The 18216-nt window shown below is 30.2% G+C and overlaps 1 protein-coding gene across 3 annotated transcripts in view; it reads right to left on the bottom strand.

Moving 5' to 3' along the window:
• HDAC4 (histone deacetylase 4) overlaps positions 1 to 18216 on the bottom strand; it is a 349894-nt gene that overhangs the window by 80466 nt on the left and 251212 nt on the right. The window lies entirely within an intron of this gene.

Here is an 18216-nt window from a genome sequence, read left to right on the forward strand (position 1 = left end):
TAAAACTAATAGTGAAAATTTATAAATATAATATTTAAAATAATCACAAATATAAAATTAAACTTGTAGAACAACAACCCATGAAGGGTTTGGATTCAGAACTAATATTAGATAAGGAATTACTTTTTCTAGACCAGAGATTAAACAAGAAATTCAAATAAAAAAAAGAAAATAAAGTTGTTATTAATATTATAAATGATGAGTACGATTGGATTACTTTTACTCAACACTTTTTTGGATTGTGTATTATAAATACTCATATTCAATCTGGTTTGAGTATGAATTTCCTGTAATCATACTTCAGTTATTCTTGATCACAGAGCACAATACTTATACTCAAAACCTTTCTAAGAAATGTAAAGTAATTAGTACTTAAGAAAAACATGAAATTCATACTAAATCCAGTTTCGTACAAAAGATATTATTTTGAATAAAAGTACTTTTATTCAAAATAATATCTTATTTAAATTCAATAAGATATTATTTTGAATAAAAGTAAAACCTAAGTCATTTAGTAATTTGAGAACATCTTAGTATTTTGAATATACTTTTTTATTTATCAAGGTATTTTTTATTGAAGTTGATAACCATTTGATTTCTCTTTTAACTCAGAACTATATGATTTTTACTTAAAAGTTTTAAGTAAATTGCTTTTGAAGACGATAACAATTGATTATGGAAATAATAATTTCAATTAAATAATATTCAAGTACAAGAAGTAATTAATTAGAAGTTTACTCACAATTTTTGAGTTTAATGTAATCAATTACAAAACTATTCATACTTGATGAATACGTTTAGACTTGATTACACTTTGAACCCAGTACAAATATACTTTATACTAAAACTTGAAAAAAAGAAAACGATCGAATAGCCTACTGAACTTCTGATCCTCACTCAATGTACAATGTTCCAAGAGATATATAGTTTTTGAATTATTTTAAAAACTAATAACTAGTGAACTATACATGTAAACGCCGTTTGTCTGTTTTGATTTAACTATCTTAAAGTCTCTTCTTTCTGTTTTGAGCAAATATTTGAAAACTGATAGGACTGCCGCTCCTTGGGGATCTTAGTTGGGCGGGTCCGACCCGGAAGAATGGCTTTTTTCTGTTATATTTTCTTGTGGGACTATGGCATGTCGCACATCGGCCAACCTACTCCCTATAATCGGCTGTTTGAAAATACAGGTTATTAGTTTCCATGTATTAGTATGTAATAGTTCCATGGGAAACAATGTCATTTACGTTTTAAAAATAATGTTATTATGTTCGATTCGATATCTTTGGTATTAGTAATTTTCTTTTGGTACAGAAAATAATTACAAATAAATTTTACCATAAAGTGTATACTTTTTAAGATGAAATTGAAAAAATGAAATTTTTTTATTTTTATAACATTCTTTAAGTAGAAAACTTCAAACAAGTTTCACCAAAATCATTAGAGCGATATAGATTTTCAATAAAAATATTTTAAAAATATAACAACCTTCATTCTCAAGAATGTGTACAAATAAAGATCAAGATAAAACACTTATAAAAGATATTTTATTGCGTTTCAGTTACAATTAGATATCTAACAATAAAATAAAAATAAAACAAAAATCAAATACAAATTTCATAATTCACTATATGTTTTAATACCGTACTAAAAATTCTGGTTTATTTCAGTTTATATTGTTGCACTAATTAAATCAAAAAGCTCATTCTATGAGAAGAATTTCAAAAAGAACTTAGAATTATAAGTTATTTTTAGGTTGATCTTATCAAAAGATAATATAAGAATGCTCTAGTAATGCAACAGTTCCGATAACGAGATAATTAAGAATTTATATATTTACAATAATCTTATAAATTACTTTTTTGTACTCAATAGTTACTTGTTAATAATAAATTTTAAATTGTAAAACATATAAATTGATAGTTTTAAATATAGATTAGTTTGGTATTTAATTAGTTTGTGAGGAAATATTAGGTAACTGCTCAGTTACGAGTTTAAAATTTAATGCATGTTATTTTAGCAACTATGTTTCGTTTAATTATCAAAACAGACTTTATGTCATGTATTATATGATTAACAAACGATCATACAATAACTAGAAGGCCCAAGCTGAAACGTGAATCAAAACCATTTTGTCTAACAATGGAAATTAGCTAACTAGAAATATTTATTTACAAAATATTTGAAGAAATTAATATGTAAACCTGCGTTAAAAAAATATGATAGGCACCTAGGTCAATAGATGGCATCTTTTATTTTTTTTTTTTTGTAAATATTGAATTGAAAGAAGTAAATGTAGCTTCATTTTTTGAATTATTATTTGTCCCTATTATTTATTATATGCTTATATTTCCTATTTTATTAGATTAACATTATTACTTCTCTTATGACTTTTTTTTTTGTTTTAATACATAACATTTGCATAGTTTAGTTTCGTGGTACATATTAATCGATATATTAGATTTTAGTATGTTGTATGAAAGATAAATAAAGATTCAGAAAAACGTATTCCAATACGTCATATCGTTTGGTGATACTCGAGTTTATAAATTACAATGGTCATTAGTGATATCGGTTTAGTAAAAAAAAATAGTTTCAATTTCTTTACTACATACAAAAAATAAATATAATCACAGAAGTCTTAACGAGAAAAAAATAAATGCTTCACAGGCCCTATTCATACACTTAAAGATAAAAAGAATCACAATAACAAAATTCAAATCATTCTTTCAGGAAATTTTAAGTTTTGTCATTAACATAAGCAACAGTACATACAATTCACCGGTTTTCATTTCTATTGACCGGTCTGAATAAAGATCTGGTGTTAAAGAAATAAAAAAAAAAAAAATGGAAAAGAAAAAGGAATTAAGAACGTAGCTCACTTAATTTATTCGTATAAGAACCTAGAAAAGTTTCGAGGTGAAGTAGTTGCCATTTCTGTTCAGGATGAGGGATCAACCACTAAGCAATGTGATGGGTAGATTATTTGCTAAGAGTTTCGAAAAAAAATAAAATCAATTTTGAAAATAATCATTTTAAAGTTAATTATAGGAAGTATAATTAAAATTATCAAACAATAATTTGAATTTTTTTAAATGTAATTATAGAAATTTACAACACATAAAAAAACATGCAGTAAATGTGATGTTAGAGTACAATGGTACGATACAGATATCTAGAGAAAATACCTATTGGATGCACTCTAATAATATTGCTACAATAGAAGGTTTTGAGGCCTTTCTTTTAGGCAGCTAGGAGGATTGTCAGAGATGGAAGAGGAGGCAAAGTTAGAAACTAGTGGGTTAAGGAGTTTATGATGAAAGGATATCAATCATCAGGATGAAAGGATATCAGACATCAGTCTGGTTTGGGCTAAATCGGTTACATATGGAACATTAAGTCTTTTATGGATGATTTTATTTGTGAAAAAGTAAGGAGTATTAAGGATTTCTGATTGCAAGGATTGGATACTAGAAGAATTCGAAGGTTTAGTGGAGCCCAAAAGTTCAAATCCGGATGTACAGATAGGCCTTTGATTTGACTTTAAACAGAAAAATTAATTATAAAATGCCATTTATAGATTATTTATAAAACGGAAAAACCATACGAATATAAACTCCTAATGTTCAGAAGTAGGAAAAGATGGATTTGAATGCGTCAATGTGATACATAGCCATAGTTACCGACAAGTAATATGTATGTTAAATATATATATAAGGCACTTTTGGTAGTCCCAACCGAGGACTGTTGGCACAGTCAAAACCATTGGCCAGATTGGTTGTTCCTCAGCACTTCCTTCAGTCACAGTTATCTATTGAAAGTATCTGTTACAGCTGAGAACAGGATAAATAAACTGGCTACAAAATAAATCTAAGTTAAGGCATTAAAGATAATTTCGGTATTTGAAGCAAGGTTTTCTGAAATAATTAGAAGACAATCAATCTAATCTGAAAGAGCAGACTCGACCAAAGTCTAAGAGAGGCGGGGAGGAAGCAAAGCACACACGGAAGCCACAGCCAACACTATCGCTCTGTGCACAGTGCCAGAAATAACAGCCATCTAGATTAGTACGGCCCTAGCGCACTGATTGGGGTATCGGCTCTTTTGTGTCATCCTGATAGCAAGATCCAAGAATTACTCCAACTCACTTCCTCGATTTCCATTATTCCATAAGAAATGTGTGGGATAGATTAGGAATAAAACAAGGCAAGAAGCTTGAAGGTTGAAATGGCATGAAATTGTTTCACCGTATAGCTTGAAAAGTAAAGAAAGATATTTTGAGTGCAGGCATGACTCCTCCATAATTTACATATTCCAAGAGACCAATAGAAAGAAAAGATATAAATATTTCCTATTTTTGTTTACTTTAATGAAAACTATACAAAGTTAAGAGTCAAAATTGATGACTCTGCCAACCATGGTAAGAGGGAATAAGAAATAACGGCTGTTCCAGAATGTTACAAAAAAAAAATAAAAATCAATTTTTGGGTTCTTTAAAGTAACGAAAAAATTGTGCGTTATTCTAGTTTAGAAAAAGGTGTATTCCCCTTAAAAAATTCGAAAATTAATTTATTTTATTTACATTACTCTTCACGGTTGGGCTAGCAAAGTTTCTGAATTTTGAAATCTGGCTAGATTTTGAACCCCTACACAATATCCTTAAACTACCTACAACACTAAAATCCTTCGCAAAGCATTATTTAAAATGGAGTCAATTTTCTAAAATATGAGCTCTAATGAGTATAATAATAATATAAGTTTGATTTATCAAATGTGATAAAAAGTCTTTAAAGTGTTAAAACCAAACTTATATTATTATTATAATTTATAATAATAAAAAATTAAAATGATATCATAACTGGATCAGGAGTACACTTTCTTGTTATCTTTTATATAAGCTAGAACTAAAAATAAATTATTGTAAATTTGAAATGCTAAAAGATTGGGTTGTGTAATTTTAGCAAACACTAAAACAAGGCCATCGCTATGACTGCATTGTTAAATAACTTTGGGTTGTAATTGTATAACAAAAAAATAAAAAATAAAAAAAGATAATTCTTAATAATATAGGCTGAAAATTTACTAATATTTTCCACCACTTTTCTACATTTTAAATTTCAACCCAAACCTATATGGGCGAAAATATTTTTTAAATACATTTATAGTTTGTGGTCCTTGATATTAATTTTAGAAAAATGGATTGTAGTAAGATAGTTCGGATTGCGGTCAATAAAGGTTTCAAAATAGTAACAAAAAACTATTGCAAGTAACTACTTTGCAGGGCTTCGTCAGGGCTGATAAAAGTAATGTTCTGATGCCAACTGAGAGTTCTTAGTTGTTCTCAGTAGTTCTCAGTTGGCATCAGAACATTACTTTTATCAGCCCCGACGAAGCCCTGCAAGATGGGCGAAACGTTGGTTAACAACAAATAGGGTTTTGTTACTATTTTGAAACCTTTATTGACCTCCACCCGGACTATCTTCCTCCAATCTACTTCATACGGTCAACTGTCTTCTTCCAAATTTAGAAGAATTGGTTCATTTCCCACAAGCAAAAATAAAATTTTAAGGAGTTAGGAATGATCCGCGGGGGTCCATAGCGCCCTTATGTTTATTATGGAGTGGGGAGGGACCGCTCTGCTGGATTGCCTTCTAATATTTTTTGTGTTCTGATCTCTTGTGACATATCGTACATCGATCAACAAACTTGCTATAAGTGTCTGTTGCAAAAGTAAGATAATGGAGGCTACCTAAGGGCAGAGAGGGTGTGGATTTACCCACTTTTTAAATGTTGTACAATTCAACTAACTTAAGTCTTCTCTTCTCGTTGTAAATAAATGTTTTCAACTTAGACCAAGTTACAAAAAAAAAAAAATAAAATAAAAAGAAAAAATTACATTAATTAAATTGATCAGAAATATTTTAGAGCTAAACAAAAATCAGTGTGTTAACTTTAAAACTTGGTAAAACTGAGCAAAAAACTTGTAAACTAGTAAAAACCGGCAATTTAGACTTGCAGTGTGCTCGATTAGACTTGAATTGAATAAAATTTAAAGGAAGTCTTCCCTTGTTCTCACAAAGGTTACCGCTGGTTCAAGTACACACTGAAGAGAGTGTGTGGACATGGACTGACTTCAAACAAGTTCAGCTTGTTGGCATCCATATAACTTACTCTCAAGACAACTCCGACTTGCGGAGACTGCACGTTCAAGGGGTAGATCAAAGCGTAGGTATGAAGATTAATTTAAGATTCGCAAATAAACTGGTATTGTAGATTTGGGTCTGGACGGGTATCACTGGACAAATGTATGGAGACAGCAATCGGAGGTTGACATCGAACCTTAGGGTTCGCTAGGCCTTTGTTATTATTATACAGCTAAACCTATTCTTAAAGGACATTCCTCAAAAACAAAACAAATCACAATGATTATACGTCCTATTATTGCACTGAACGTAGAATAATTGGAATAGTTGGAAGGAATATGTTAAATTAAGTATGATAATGTAGGCAACCATTCTAGGTGCGCAAACCCATAATATTATTCTAGATTGTACCGTAAGGACAATATATTCGACCAAAAACCGCAATCTCAGCATTCCAACAATGCTATTATATATCTAAGTGACCTGGGGGCTAAGTGAACGCTAGAGAAATACCTAGCAGAGATATTAAATCGTGGTCATTAAATCTCGATGAAATAGGAAGGAAACAAATGGCGACAACACAAACACAAACAGGATGTGCACGAGAATATCTGCCTGGCAGGGGAAGGACATTCTAGGTCAGATGGTCCCATCTCCATTATCGAGGAATTTGGCACGCCTCTTCAATCCGCTTCTTTTCCATATCACTACTATCGCTGCGGTCCGCTTTGGAAGCCAAACCACAAAGAATTTAAGGTAGATGTTGTGCATACTCTTAGAGGTAAAATTGTATATCATCTTTATTATTTATTTGATCACATAACAAATGTAGATTAAGAATGCCTGTATCCTCGGAGTAGGTTGCTGTAAGGGAATTAATGTAGAGCGTGATATCATAAGTATATAATTTTTTTTTTTCATTTGTGCTCTTTTCTAAATAATTCCACTGGATGGATAATGTTGTATATTACCAAATAATAAAGACTTAGGGTTCGATGACGATACCATCAATAACTCTCTACATACATCCGTCTAGTGACACACTCGAAACCCAAATCTACTAAAACTGTCTTGATGTAATCCTACCACATACGTTTCGGTCTGTCTATCGAACGTTTACCCGTCGGTTCAGTGTTTATTAACATTTTAGGGATTCGTTCGTTGTGTAGCGTTCGAAATTCTGTGGTTAATTCATCCGAAGATTTTACCTTTACTTTATTTTCAAAAACCGTCAGGCGCTGTTCTTCCCTAAGAGTAAGAGGCCACATTTTGCACCCATAAAGAACAGTGGGAAGAATAATACTTTTTTTAAATTCTAACTGTTTTCAATGAACTTTTACAAAAAAGTAAATTAGTCCATTTTCTGTCAGTGAACTGAAGGCGTTACTGGTCAGAAAAAGGTAAAGCATCGATAAATATTTAGAAAGCGCCTGAAATTGAAAAACGGCGTGGAACCATCCACTCGCGTCTTACTTATCTTACTTCTCGAACAGACAATTAAAGCGAGTAGGTTGGTCGATGTACGACATGTCAAAATCTCACATGAGGAGATCATAACACAACAAAAGACAATCCTTCCCCACCGGACCCGCCCCGGTAAGACCCCCAGGGAGCGACGGTCCTGTATCACTTTTGAATTATTGGCTTAAAATGGGAAGAAGTGACTTAAGATAGTTTAATCGAGTAATATTTAAAAAACCGCCTGAAATTGAATAACGGATTAAACTATCCGGTTATTACTGGATTAAACTATTTTAAATTCTCCTATCCCGTTTTAAGGAAATATTTAAAAAAATAGATATAACCGTCGCTCCCAGGGTGTCTAAGCGGGGTGGGTACGGTGAGGAAGGAGTGTCTTTTTTTGTGTTATGAACTCCTCTTGTGAGATTGTAACATGTCGTACATCGACCAACCAACTAGCTATAATCGTCTATTTATAAAGTCAGATAAGACAGAAGGCTGGAACTAAAAAAATAAGCAGCCTTTAACCTCGTTTCTATTTCCTCATCAAATTAGTTTTTATACTTAATTAGTACTGTAAAACCGAAATATCAAAACCTGTTCAAGTATTTATTTTCCTCCTATCCTATACTCGGCATTTCTCCAATATTTGTATCATTAATATTGTTTCCGTTTGTACTGGAAACAATTAATTTCTTTTTTCATATTTATTTGGAGAACTACTTCTTTACTAGATTTTATCAACATATTTTAATTAATAAAATATTAATTTTATTCGAATTATTTTTAATAAATAAAATATTTTATAACGAAGTAATGCTTGAAATAAAAAGAATACTGATTGATAAATAGAATTCAAGAGAAAGAGAAAGAAGATTAGATATGGACCATCAACAGTTGTGAGTCATATAGAGAGCGGACTCAGTAACTTTCCAGACTCACTGTCACGAGGTCAGTGTAGACATCTACTTTTTTGTAATATACATCTCGGGTACACATATATATAGACACAGTTCCAGTAAAAACTTGATCATAAATAACAAACGAACACTTATATACAAATAAAAGGATGTTAATAATGCATGAGGAAAATAAGTAAAATAAAACAATTATCACAGGCGTAGTAAAATATATTGTATTGTATTTATATATTCTAATATGTATTTTAATTTAAAATGAGTAAAATATATACCTAATACCATGAGGTAGGCACCAGTTAAAAGTCACGTTAACTCCAAGAACTGAATATGTATCCATTAACAAAGAAAATATGATGTATGCCCATCACACAACTTTCACTTGCCACCTTACATAAGACACAAAGTATGGTGTAGATTGGTTGCCTCGGTTAGAATTTTTTTTGATTTTCGAAAAAAAACTTTTAATGACCATGGAAGGCGAAAATTATGAACAAATGTTTTACTGTTGCTATTATATTAAAGTTCGTATTTTAGGTTTTCTCGAAATGAGAACACAAAATCATAAATTTTGTTCCTGCTAAACATACGACAGTTAAATGGGACGATTGGGAAAGATCGAGCGGTCTACGATTTCATTTTCGAATCTAATTTTTCTTCTTTAGTTATTCATAAAATTCTTTAATATTTTGTATTAATACAATTTATATTACTGCTAATGAGAACTGTTTTTTTTTTCTTTTAAATAAACAAAATAAAAGATAATTTACATGAAGATTTTTAGAAAATTGATGATTTGTGATGGCCTGATCGGCCGATAGAATTAGTTTTAATAAAGAAGGTTGAGACAATTTGGATACTTTTTAACTACCAGTTTCGAACAAGATAATATACATTAAATCACATCGTAGATTTTTTAAAAATTATTCCTTATCAACTCTAAACACATCTTTAATAATATAATATTAATTTGTCCACTTAAATTAGTATTTTTACTCGCCGTTGGAGATGTTGAGATATAAGTGTTAAAAGATTGGCTGATTTATGTATTACCTTCAGAAGGTGGAGTATAATATTACTCCAAGAAATGGGACTATAATGTATAAACTATTTATTCAAGCTATAAATGCCCATGGCGGCCTCCAACAGTTGGCAATGCCACTGCTACTAATGGATTCACCTAATGCTATACAACAAAGCCTACCGATGCCTTTTATATCTTATGAAATTTCTAAAATATTTTATATGAAAATAGAAATTTAATTATTTTAAATTACGTATTTAATTCTTTATATGTTATAGTTACAGAAAATAGATTATTTTTTTTGTTTGAGAAATATATTCAGGGTATTTCCAAATAGTTTTTAAAATAATGCTTTATAGTTATAACTAATAATAAATGTCACCCCACTCCCCCGAAAGTTTATATTATTTTAAATTAAATTTATATAAGAGTTATGATTGATTGAACAAATATACTGTATATATATTTAATTAATTTAATCAAATTGATGAAATATACTTGTCAAAATAAATTAAGAAAATGTTGTATTCTAGTTGTTCTTAAAAATATTTAATTTATGAAAAAATATATCTCATAAAACATATACAAATGCATGTCAGTACTAATATTAAAGCTACCTTAATTTTAATTAACTTAATTACTTACCTAATTTATTATGTTAATTAAATTACTCATAATTTACATTTCCCCCCGCTCCTTTCATTGTGTTCATTTCGCTATTTACTTGAACGCTGTCTGTTTTTAATTTATTATTATTATTATTCATATTGTACAATTCTTATCACTATAATATTATATTTTATCAATTACTTGTTATGTACGATATATTATTAATTCAGGTCGAAATTTCGCCACAAATAAATAAGTTTTGTTTATTTGTGTATCTTTACTGGCCGGACCCCTCGACCAATCTTATCATCTTCGGCTAACTATAAGCACCTCATTAAAGCTAGCTTAATGTAGATCATAACATTTGTCTTCGTAGGGGTAGTGTATTTTTTTTATATTTGGACATGCATATGAAATTTTCTCAGAACAATTAGAAATTAATTTATTTTAGTGAATAATATATAAAAATTACTACTCCTTTTGGGAACTTGATTGAAGTGATTTCTACCGACATATCTAATGATATGACTTCTGCCTCTATTTATTCGAACATGATGGATATTTCAGAGACATTTTATCGATGAGAACGCACGTTACAGAATGAGGAAGGATTATGATTGAACAACAGTACAGAGCGGATTGAAGGACATGTGCTTTCCTGCATTCTTGTTAAAAAAAATTGGACTTTATCACTGCCAACTTTAAAACTGATTATTTTTTTGGAAGAAGATAGTTGACCGTATGAAGTAAAATGTAGGAAGATAGTCCGAGTGGCGGTTAATAAAGGCATCAAATTAGTAAAAGAAAACTATTTCCAGTTTTTTCAAAGCTGTTCTGAATGACTCAAACCAATCAACTTCCCATGACCACTAAGCTCATGAGATTCTACTCTCCAAAAACAACATAATGTCAATTTTGACTGTCAACTAAACTATATACATATATATATAATATAAAATCAGCACATTCATTTATCTCTATGATTTTATATATACATAGCAAGTCCACTCAGAGATATGAATAGTAATTTCATTTACTTTGAATAACAACCTATTATGGTTTCCTAAGAATTATAAAACCACTCACTCATTAATAACACATACGTAAGTGGCTTGAACAATTGCCAGCGAAGATATTTATTTTTTTTATTTCCATGTCCAATTATTCATTTTACACAATAAAATAATTAAAAACGAGAAATATGCCGTATACTAAAAACCGATTTCAGAATCCGAACATTATGGTGTTAATTATTATGAGGACGGATTTTTCAAGAAACTGAATTTTAAAACGGTCTTAATCTTGACATTTTTATCCCTCGATTTTTCGTACAACCCTCGAATCGTCAAAAACCGAAAACAATTGTTTGAGGCAATTTTTGCCACTATTTATTTTTATTTTTTACGAAAATACAACATAAAATGAATCTCATTCCAATGGTAATTTAGATGTGAAGTATGCTGGAAAAGGTTAGAAAATCTATAGTCTTATGGTGTTTTGGTGTTCAAATTTTTCCTAGTTGCTATATAGACGATATTATAATTTTTTGAAATGCCCTTATGATTAAACTATAATGTGAAAATATACGAGCTATTAGTGTAATTAAGAAGAAATAAATACGTATAGTATATAAGGCGAATATTTGCAGAACCAATGACCGCAAGGTTATAAATCAGCATCGACATCACACCGAGGACAAAGTTACCCGGAATCTTTTTTTTTCTACTTCTAAACCTTAAGCGACTCTAGCATACGCTATTAGTTGAGTTCTTGAGATTTTTATCGAATGAGATGGTAGACATAAATATAACAGACGGAGACATCGCCTTGAATCCAAATAGAAGAAGGATAATGTAGTCGACGCCTTGACGGCAAGATAGTAAAATATATCTCTGATAGCGAAGAGTGAGACAGTCGGTTTCTAGATCGTACCTACTAGCTAGGTGCTAAATATAGAACCATTAGCATTCATTACCATCTCACTATTATAGCCTTCAAGGTTAGCTCCTGCCGCTCACCGTACTGCGCATTCTAACCCACCAACTTTTTGGTCCTCCTGGACTGGACCTGTTGCTTAGCACTTTGTGGTCCTCCGGGCTGGATCTAGGTAGACGGAAGAAAATACAAGCCATTCTGACTAGAAGCAACAATTGAGTTTTCAAAAAATAAAAAATGAATATTGATGCTAAACTAAACTGATTTATTTATACATTATTATTGCATTTTTTTAAATAAGAAAAGAGTAAAATATAGGAACTTCAGAACCGACTATCTTGTCCAGAAATGTGGATTAAATGAATGACATACTGAAAGAATAAATATTAATGTATTGAAAAGAAAGATGAGGTAAAGATTGTACGGACTGATAGTGATTTTATTTTACCAAAATGCGATTTGAAAAAATGATAGTTCGAAATAAAATGTATATTCTCCGGGTGGCAAGAAAAAAAAAATGTTTATCAGACCCGAGTAGGCTACTGGAACGAACTGTCAGGAGGTGTTTTGACAGTTGAGGTCCAACAGAAACCAAACCTGGAAATAAATTTTTGGGGAAAAAGTAACTGTTTTGGCCGCCAAAATTAGAGAAACATCGAGGACAAGAAGGCATGGATAAGCATGCTTATATCTTGGTTTTGGGGATAATCAATTACTTTAATAAATAAATACATAAACTACATAAATATATTAGTTTACTTAAAATTTACACAACTCCTGATACTGAACCCCTATGAACCCTGAAGTGCCGAGGTGCAATGTGAGCGCAACATTGAATTCACCCTCGGATAAACCTCATTTAGAACAAGTTCATACATTTCTTTTTCTATTGAAATAAATAACTAATCAAAAAGAAACAAGAAGAAAGTATTAAAGATAAAACAAATAAATATTTCTTGTTAATTAGAAAAATGATGACGTAACTTCATGTAAAAATGATCACAATGAAGCAATCATATTGTCAAAATTGTTTGTGTATTGCCTCTGCTTTGTTTGGAGCTTACTTACTAGATTTTACTTAGGCTTGGGCAAGGGATGTTCATACAGATTTAATGATCGTATAAAAGAAGAGCGTGAGGAGAAATGAAAATGGAAAGTGCTTAGTTATCTCGTAGGATGAGGATAGAAAAAATATACAATTTTTATTTAGATATATTCGATATATTTAAATATATTTAGACAAATATTTACAGATTGTGCTACTAATATTATTATTTAACAAAAATATTATTCTTTAATATTACGAGGACGATGAGGATATCTAGTTGAACTTCGGTAAACTATTGCTCTGCTTTTTAGTAGTTGCCTGGTGGGCCGCTATAGTATAAAATTCGAACATTTTATTCCAGACGACTCCAAGGGATATTAAAAAAAAAATGCTTCTAAGAAGTATCTTTAAGTTCACTTTTAGAAAACATATTAATCTTTATGCTATTTCTAATAAAATATTACTTATTAAAAACATCCATTTGAAGATGCATATTAAAAAAAGAACATTAAGTCAGGTTTCCGAAATGGAGATTCAGTTTCCAGAACTTTTTTAGACTCATTTGGACAATTGATTCTCAGGTCTTCAGGACATACAACCAAAAAGGGATATTTACAAGCAGATCATACTTTTAAATTTAATAACCACAGATTTATTAAAATAAAAACTATATAGGTTGCTGTTACAATAAATTTTAATAAGACCAAGCGACAGCGAATATACAGAAATGTTAGTATTGAAGTTTGCACCTAAACCGATTAAAAAAGTCTTGTGAGTAAACACATAAATATTTTATTATTTGTTATTTAATAATAAACTAAAGAATTAATCCAAATAATAAAACATTGTGTATTAATTTACAGAGTTTTTATTAGGGCATAATAAAAGAACTTATTTCAATCATTAACAACAATAAAATAAAAGAGCTTCCGAGATAAAAAATTTTTTTTAAATTTAACTTTAATACCAGATCGGCCTTGTGGACCTTATAGTTAATATAATAGTGACATTTTTTTTTGTTAACAATTGTTTATAAGAGAGGGGGGTATAGTCTCGTTCAAAAGACACACTTAACTGGATACAACGTTATATATATAAAAAAAAAAAAAAGATAAAATAAATAGATAAAAATAATAATTCCTAAGAAGAGCGATAAGTTAAGTTAATAACGACATTCGCAGACCTAATAAACAAGTAATTGCCCCCTAATGATAGAAAAAAAAATATTAATTTGAAAAAAGGAAGGAAAAACAAAATAAATAACATAGAAGTTATATCTATAATAGAATTGATAACTATAGAATTAATAATAGGATGTCCTGCAGCAGCCTGGGCCTGAAATAGGGTTCTGCAAGTTGTAGATTACTACTACTCCTTTACCGGTCCATAACTGGGAGTGGAACTTCATCAACCTTTTTTTTTTTTTTTTATATAATCATCTATTGACTCCATTAACAATTCCCGATGCAATTGGCTATTTTTTGTGATTTGCATAAATATCGTGACGAATTTCTCTAAAAATTAAATAATTAATTACAACATTACAAAATATCTAATTTTAGTAAATATTTCAATGATAAATGAATAAAAATCTTTGTATCTTAAGACTTTACTGATCGTAAGCCATTGAAACACTATGAGATTCTTCGAATTCCAACCGATAGACAAATGCAAAAGGAATTTAGAACAACTAATTGTGTCAAAAAACAGTTTGTTTGTTCGTTCTTTGGATAAACGGTTTTCAGTGTTTTATTGTCCCTTTTCTAGAATTTATGACATCACCCTCGCAACATAACCTACTTATAGGCGGTGAGACGATCGGTGAAGTGTGCAAATAGAAATATACTGCGTAATTTGCAATAATTTGATAAGGCCATAGATATAATATTGGATTTTTTTTCCAACACTAATGGTTAACCCGGGAGAGGTGTAGTCTTGAGCATTTTACTCATATTGAGGAATAAACTTCTATATTTTCCTTGTATTTCATTTGTTTTGAATATACTTTTGTCTAACTTCCGTAAACGTTTGTGCTTGTTAATTGTTACTCCATTTTTTATCTCCCCTCCTAAATTAATTCAGTTTTGTTCAGGCCTCCTGTCAATGGTAAGACTGAGCATTTCTCTCACCAGTGTACTATTTCATAATAAAGTACAAACTAATACGATTAATCTTGTATAATTTAGGAGGATAGTCCAGGGTGGCGGTCAATAAAGGTATCAAAATAGTAAAAGTGGACTATTTATTGTAAACCAACGTTTCGTTCCATTTTGGAGGGCTTCGTCAGGGCTGTGAGAATGAAGTTCTGCTACCAACTGATGGTCTTGTACTTTGAATTTGGTGCGATTTAACTGACTTATACAATTCCGCCAGATAAGTTTATACTCTTAAACTCATGTAATATCGCTAATAGTCGTCTCTATCATGAACTAAAATGTATTAGTGCTTGTACTTTATAGTTTGTGTACTTGTATTTATGGTCTAATACTATTGGCTTTCATAAACAGGCCCCTGTACACTCCTAGCGTGATATCTTTTTTTTTCTCTTTTGAGCACTTACGCCTCCTGGATGCCTGCGAAAATCATAAGCCGAAGAAACAAGATCTTTGATCTTTTACGAAATTTGGATTCTTCAGCCCCTGCTGGAGCTATAATTTACAATTTAAATTCCAAATTGCATTGGATATTATCTTGAAGATTTTTTTCATCATCACATCCAATTATATATAAACAAAAATAGTACAAATCGTCTACGATGAGATAAATGCTTACGAGACACCTCTTAGGGGACATAAAAAGTAGGACACTCCTGCCGGGATAAATAACAAGAATAGTAGAGACGGGTAGTTGTAGTGGTATATAGGGCATTGCACTCACGGAGAACTCAAGTCTTGCTCAATACAAAACTAGGACCTTACTCAACTCAATACTATTTTGCTTCACAAGAAACATATTTATATATTTATACCTATGCTTTTTGCAATCGCTAGATTTAGGGATTTAGATAGAATAATTGAAAGTTAGATATAAATTAATATATTTAGTTATTTACACATTGGATTAAAGATTTAATTAATTGATTTTTAAATCTATTTAGTTTATAGCGGTAAATAATATTAGATAATAAAAATATATGATAAAAAAAAATAGAAATAACTTCAACGCGACTCAACCAATCTACACCAAACTTGGGAGTGGTACAGGGCTGTATTAACTGAACCGAAGGGCACACATGGGATCTAATTAAACAAATTAGAGCATGAGATATAAAACAAATATTTCGCACTTATAACGGCATTAAATCGAAATGGTGGTAATGTAGGTTAGAAGAGCAGATATTCAGCTTTTCACGGTTGTATTGACGTAGAAATTAAATAAAATGCAGAGAAGTTATGGTCACCGGTAGAAAAAAAAAATTCTCGAAATAAATCAAGGTGAACAATTTTTATTTTTTTTATTTATTTGAAAAATAGTATTTAAGGGTATCAGGCGACGCTAATATATTTGCTTATTCCTAAAAAAAAAAAATTATTGACATACTTTAATTCAATCTTTATTATGTTTTCTTTTTTTTTATTTCGAGTAAATAAAAAATCATTTAATATAATTGGTAATATTTTTTTAGTATTCTTCAGAATGAGACAAATCCTTTGGCATCTAATAACCATGAATAAAATGTACACTTTCTGAGCTACGTGTCGAAAATACTTTATTTTATTAATAACTTAATTTGTTTTTTTTACTGGAGAAATGGGAATGGCCTATAACCATCCGGGAAAATCCTCAACATTTAGCAAAAATCCCCATCACAATTGGATGAATGGTATGGCAGTGCATAACATACTAACAAACAAATATTAATTTTTATATATTAAATGTATATATATTTTTGTGATTATTATATTTACAATTAGTTATAAATTCATAATTCATTTATCAATATTCACGCAGAATTAAATCAAAATAAAATATAAATTTACAATCGCTAAGTTCTTCAACGTAGGGCACTATTTATAACCATCTTCTTTCATAACAAAATTATAAATACCGCATAAGAAATAGTGATAAAAAATTACTTTGGTTATTTCAAAAGGATAGAAAAGTTAAGAACACCAAAAGGCACTCTCTAGCACTAAATTTATTTATTTATAAATTTTCAACCCTCAAAGTCAATCTGGAAAGGCTTTAGATATGCGAAAATATTTAAGGTGGCTCTATACTATTGACAAAATTAGGCAAATTCACGCAATGCACAAGTGTGTAGATAGATCATTTGGATTGGTGGTATAATTTGGCTTAAGTATGTGATAACCCGTATTGGTTTTAGGGCACAAATCAACGGGTGCTTCAGCTGCATTCACAGGTTTGTTCTGTTAGAGTATAAATTTTAAAATTCTATCGATTCGGTGTAAATACTTTATTTTAAATCTGGTTAAATAACTTTAACAGTTTTTTTTTTATTTATCACTGTACGAATAAAGTTTATAATGACTCTATATGTTTGGGTAATTAAATTAATAAGTATTTAATCAAAAATATATAATGAAAGTTGGATTTACAAGTTAAATAGATACCATTTATCATCTAGCAACTAATTTGCTGATATTTGTATTTCCTTTCATTTAGCCTATATTTATTTTGTTCTTTTTTTAATAATGAAAATAAAGTAAATTGGATGGAAAAGCCAGAGCAAGCGTGTGAACACCGAGTTTGTTCACAAGCATTTGTAAAAATCTTAGTTGTTTGGCAAGGGTCAAATGTGTAGATTCAGTATTAAAGATTGCGAAAAAACATTTGAAGATCATGATTTTGGTACATAATTTTTCGATCCCCCAACTTCTATGATATTGGCCTGTCGCTAACGCTAATTTCTCCCACCAATTCAAACCCCTAATTTTTTTTTTGTTCCAAAATATATTTGTCTGGTCTAAAATTATTCGAATATATTGGTACATACAAAAAAAAAAAAAAAAAAAAAAATCAAAATCTGGCACAAACTCACATCATTAATATACGTTACTTAAAGATATATTACTGTAAGGGGCTTGGGGAGAACCCTGTGGGCGGATCTAAGAGGTA

The sequence above is a fragment of the Halyomorpha halys genome, unplaced genomic scaffold (genome assembly GCF_000696795.3).
Source record: "Halyomorpha halys isolate HHAL.00 unplaced genomic scaffold, Hhal_1.1 Scaffold814.1, whole genome shotgun sequence".
NCBI classification, from domain to species: Eukaryota; Metazoa; Arthropoda; class Insecta; order Hemiptera; family Pentatomidae; genus Halyomorpha; species Halyomorpha halys.